This window comes from Elaeis guineensis, chromosome 10 (genome assembly GCF_000442705.2).
Source record: "Elaeis guineensis isolate ETL-2024a chromosome 10, EG11, whole genome shotgun sequence".
NCBI classification, from domain to species: Eukaryota; Viridiplantae; Streptophyta; class Magnoliopsida; order Arecales; family Arecaceae; genus Elaeis; species Elaeis guineensis.
In genome coordinates this window covers 60,521,262-60,526,716 of record NC_026002.2, presented here as the reverse complement: position 1 = coordinate 60,526,716, position 5,455 = coordinate 60,521,262, and positions in this window count along the sequence as shown.

Genomic DNA, 5,455 nt, shown 5'->3' with positions numbered 1-5,455 from the left:
CCTTCTAAATAGAGTTCCGAGTAAGTCTGTAACCAAAACGCCATATGAGATATGGATAGGATGTAAGCCAGTACTCTCGCACCTTAGGGTTTGGGGGTGTCCGGCTAATGTTAAACGTTTAATTACGGACAAGCTAGGACCTAGGTCTAACAAGTATAATTTTATAGGATACCCAAAAGAGACCAAAGGGTATTATTTCTACCTGGCTGATGAGCAAAAGTTGTTTGTCAGTCTTAAGGCAATCTTTTTGGAAAAAGAGTTCCTTGGTGAAGGGACTGTTGCCTCTAAGGTCGAAGTTGACGATATTCGACAGATGGAAAAACTGACACAAGTTGCTGAACCTGAATCAGATTTGATTAAATCAGATCCGGAGCCCATTGTTCAAGCACCCTTAAGGCGATCTGGTAGAGTACCACATCAACCGGACAGATACTATGGTTTCTTGGTTCGGGACGACGATCCTATCAAACTTGATGAAAATAATGAGGATCCGATCACCTACATAGATGCAATGCAGAGACCCGACTCTGAGAAATGGCTAGAGGCCATGAAATCCGAAATGGAGTCCATGAAGGTCAACGATATGTGGACATTGGTTGATCCACCCGAAGGAGTAAAACCCATAGGGTGTAAGTGGGTCTTCAAGAGGAAGAGGGGCGCAGACGAAAAGGTGGAAACCTATAAAGCCCATCTGGTTGCCAAGGGATATCATCAACATTATGGTATAGACTATGACGAGATGTTTTCTCCTGTGGCAATGCTCAAATCCATTCTGATTATGCTTGCGATAGTTGCTCATCTGGACTATGAAATCTGGCAGATGGATGTGAAGATAGCTTTTCTAAACGGAGAGCTGGATGAAGAGGTGTATATGATACAACCTGAAGGATTCACATCCACTGATGAGTCTAAGGTGTGCAGACTACAGAGGTCCATTTGAACTTAAGCAGGCATCCCAGAGTTGGAACATACATTTTGATAGGACGATCAAGACGTATGGCTTCGTTAAGAATGGAGAAGAGCCCTGCATTTATAAGTGGGCTAATGGTCCAGTAGTGATATTTCTTGTATTGTATGTGGATGATATTCTCTTAATCAGGAATGACGTCCCTGCATTACAGGGAATAAAGATTTGGCTGTCATCACAGTTCTCCATGAAGGATTTGGGAGAAGCTTCCTACATCCTATGGATGAAGATCTATAGGGATAGATCTAAAAGGTTACTTAGTTTATCCCAGTCTACGTACATAGATACTATGCTGAAAAAGTTTAGCATGAAAAATTCCAAAAAAGGCTATCTACCGATAGGCCATGGAATTTTTCTCTAGAAGAGGGATTGTCCGACAACACCTCAAGAGAGAGAGCGTATAGGTAGGATTCCATATGCTTCGACAGTGGGATCTATCATGTACGCCATGGCATGTACACAACCAGATGTGGCATACTCACTCGGGGTAGTGAGTAGATACCAATCTGATCCAGGGGAGAATCACTGGAAGGTTGTTAAAACCATCCTAAAGTATTTAAGAAATACTAAGGACCAGTGGCTTGTTTATGGTGAATCGGACTTGAGACTTATAGGGTTTACATACTCTAGTTTCCAGTCTGATCACCACGATGACAGCAAAAGTGTGTCAAGGTTTATTTTTACCCTTAATGGTGGGGCTATCTGCTGGAAGAGTTCCAAGCAACACACAGTGGCTGATTCAGTTTGCGAGGCAGAGTATGTCGCTGCATCAGATGCTGCCAAAGAAGCGGTGTGGCTGAGGAAATTCATCACCGAGCTTGGAGTAGCACCCTCCCTTGTTGGTCCAGTTTTGCTCTACTGTGACAGCTTTGGAGCCATTGCTCAGGCGAAGGAACCCAAGGCACACCAGCGGACGAAGCATATTCTGCGCTGCTACCATCTCATCTGAGAAATTGTGGATCGAGGTGACGTCGACCTTCTAAAGATTGACAGAAAGGAGAACCTGGCTGACCTATTCACTAAAGCCATTGCGGTGAAGGAGTTCAATGACTACAAGTCGAAGATGGGTATTAGATACTGTACCGATTGGCTTTAGGCCAAGTGGGAGATTGTTGGGAATAGTATCCCAAAGCTAATCCTCAGCCTGTTGACGGTTGTGCTCATTTTTGTATATGTACATAAATTACGAATTAATAAAAATTATTTTGATATTTTTCATCACAAAATATTTCATTTTCTAATGAACTCCTATGTTATGGTGAAGTCCTTAGGACTATTTAGACTCGACAAAGGAGGATTTGTCGTTTAGTCCTTAAATTTATTCGTGACCAAATGATACGTTGTTACCAAGAATGACAACATTTATCAAGCATAGGTCGTTGTGTGCCATATGGTTGGTTGTCCTCTTAACCAATGAGTGTGGAGATACTGGTATGGCATACAGGTAAGATGTAAGGGTACATCTGCATTGAACGTGACCGACTCTGGAGCTATTTCTACGGTCAAGATTTGCTCCGATGGAATATGGGTATAAATGTCCCTCCGACCTGAGACCGCCACGGTGACTTTTAAGCAACTCACTGCACTTAGGCACTGGACTACCTGAATTTCTAATTCAGTGACGGAAGGCTGCTGGGTGTAGTCAAGTACTTGACTTGTCAGTTCGTGTGTCAAGATGAGATTGACCACTCTAGTTTAGGAGCTATGTACAGTCGTATTTCAATTTCGAAAAACCTTAGCCAGGATAATCTTTGTGAGGAGTCACAGGACTGTTTGAGTTGAGCACGATTCGGATGATCTAATCAGGGTTGACAGTTTAACCCTGAGTCATCCTAAACACAGAGGTCAAAAAAATGAATTATACAAGAACCATATTCACATAGGTTCTGAGTGTTGTGATTACGACTATTTGACCTATCCGATCGTCCGGTACCATTACTAGATGGTCACTTTGATTAGTACAGAAATTGATTCCTGTGCTACCGGCTTAGGTTCGAACCTGCGGGGTCACACACATTAGAGGTTCCTATCTGATCTGATGGCTGATGAAGAGTCCTAATACTCATGGACTATGAGTCCCACGTATCTGAGACTCTGTGATCAAGAATCAGGATTCTCTGATCATGAGTCTCACACATTTTGGGTACCGGGGTCAAGAGTTCCACTGGTTTGGGACTCTTCGATCAGGGTTACATATCGATGAATTCTGATACCCGATTACCCATCAGATTTGGACTCAATATTTATGAGAGGTTTAATTAGTGATTTAATCGCTAATTAACTCAATTTGATTGAGTAATTATTTTTGGATCAAGTCCAATTGAATTGGATTCAGTTGGGTTTGACCCGATTAGGTTAAGAGTTGACCTAATCGTCGAGATGGTTTGGTCCCTGATTTGATCAAGGGTTGGGCTTAATCAATTCCTGATTTGATTAGGATTTTATTGAGCCTAATTAAGCCTAATTAAGTTGGGTTTAAATTAGTCTAATTGGGCCTAACTTATTTGGTTCAATTAGATTGGTTTAAATAATGAAACCACCTTGACCCATTCTCCCTGCGCCACCTCACTTCCACTGTGCCCATTTGAATTCACGAGAAGAAAGTTCTCATGAATTTTTCCTCATGCAAAGCCCTCCTCACGCCCTACTTTAATGTGCCAAATGAGTGGATAAGGATGATTGGTTGGCCATTCAAATTCAAAACAAAGTTTGAATTTGAATGAACAACCAATCTTAGTGCCTTGACCTTATCCTCTTTTAGCGTTCCATTTATTATACGAGAAAATGTTTCTCATGAAATCACTCACACACAAATTAAGCCACGCCCTTCTCTTCTCACGCCCTTAGTGGATAGGGATAAATTGGTTTCCATTTGAATTCAAAATTTGATTTGAATTCAAATGTGCAATTACTCATCTTTATCCTCTCACGTGGATAAGATGTTTGACATTGTTTTAAAAGGAGGAGAAGAGTGGGGCATGTGCAAAAAAAATTTTGAAGAGAAAATCTGGGTGTGAGGAATCCTTGTGTGCAAGGTGAAGGTCTATATCCTTCTGAGAGAAAAAGAAAGAAAAGAAAGAAAAAGTATGCGCAGGGTTTCAGTGAGTTCTTCAAGGTTTCAGCCTGGAGTTCGAAAAGTGAGAAGGTGAGCTACGAGTGTCGTGAGCCCACCAAATTTTAGAATAATCTTCAACATCCTCTCAAGCACGTCTGCTGATAATCCAAAGCATCTAAAGAATTGACAGACATCGATCAAAGGAGTTTGATCAGCATCGACTGTCAAAAGGGCTCTACAACGAGCTAGCACTCATGAGTCGATCAGATCGGGAGCTTCGTGTGGATGATCCGCAGAGGCCAGACACACTGTGTGACTGCATCGTAATGATCAGACTCTCCCGATGGTGACCAGATTGCGGCAATCTACTACCCGCGCTAAGGTATTGTGTTCTGAACACATTACAGTAAAGTGTTTACTGTTCAAATTCGAATTTCAAATTTAAATGCATGCATGCTATATATCATATTTAGATTCTAGTGTAGGATAAATTCTTATTAATTAATTAGATTAATTAATAATTTTCACTGTAAAATAATGATTTTGAAAAGTTTTAAAATTACCATTTTACCCCTGCACTGATTTTCCCCACAGGTCACCGTATCTGGGATATTGCTCCAATCCTTAGTTAAGTCAGACCCACTATTTGCATGAACTAGATTTCTGATTGGGTCCCTCACCGTATTCGAAATATTGAGCCCAACCTATCCTCTAATTCGTAGCATCCAATGCCTAATGGATATGGTTGCATCTCCCGATGCAACTGAGCCACTGTAACCAGTCGAGAACAATCAACTTCGGGAAGGGCACGCACATCCACAATGGTGGAAGACCTAGACTTAATATTTTTTTAGAAAGATTTGATTTAGGTCTTATTAAACTTGACTTAACATAGTCATAACAATTATGACTAATCTAGTGACATGGGTCAGCTCGAATTGTTAGCCACCTCTAATCAGAACTGAGTCGACACATATGGCCAAGTAAATGAGATCGGTGGCGGGATATGCCATTAACTCGATAAGAATGTATTCGAGTCAAGTAGCTCCCAATTAAAAATCAGTCAGTCGCATCTGCCCAACTTACCTTAGACACCAAATTATCAAACCAGAACTAATTGAGTTAGCCTACAATCCAGGCTCTAACCACTGAGCCAAATTAGGTCTTAACTTGTTCGGATCACATCTAAATGTGATTTGATCTTGATCCAGACTTAATCCCATTAGGCTGGTTAATTATTAGCTTTCATGATCCCACCTAACCAACTCTTGATTCGGTTTGATCAACCGCTAGACCTAATTGAGCTATCCAAGCCCTAATCCAATTTTATAAAAATGTCTTAGATCTGAAATTCTCAATTTTAGACCTAACTTAATTTCATAAGCTTAATTCATTAATTAAGTTTGGGTTCATAAACAAAGCACGTAAAATAA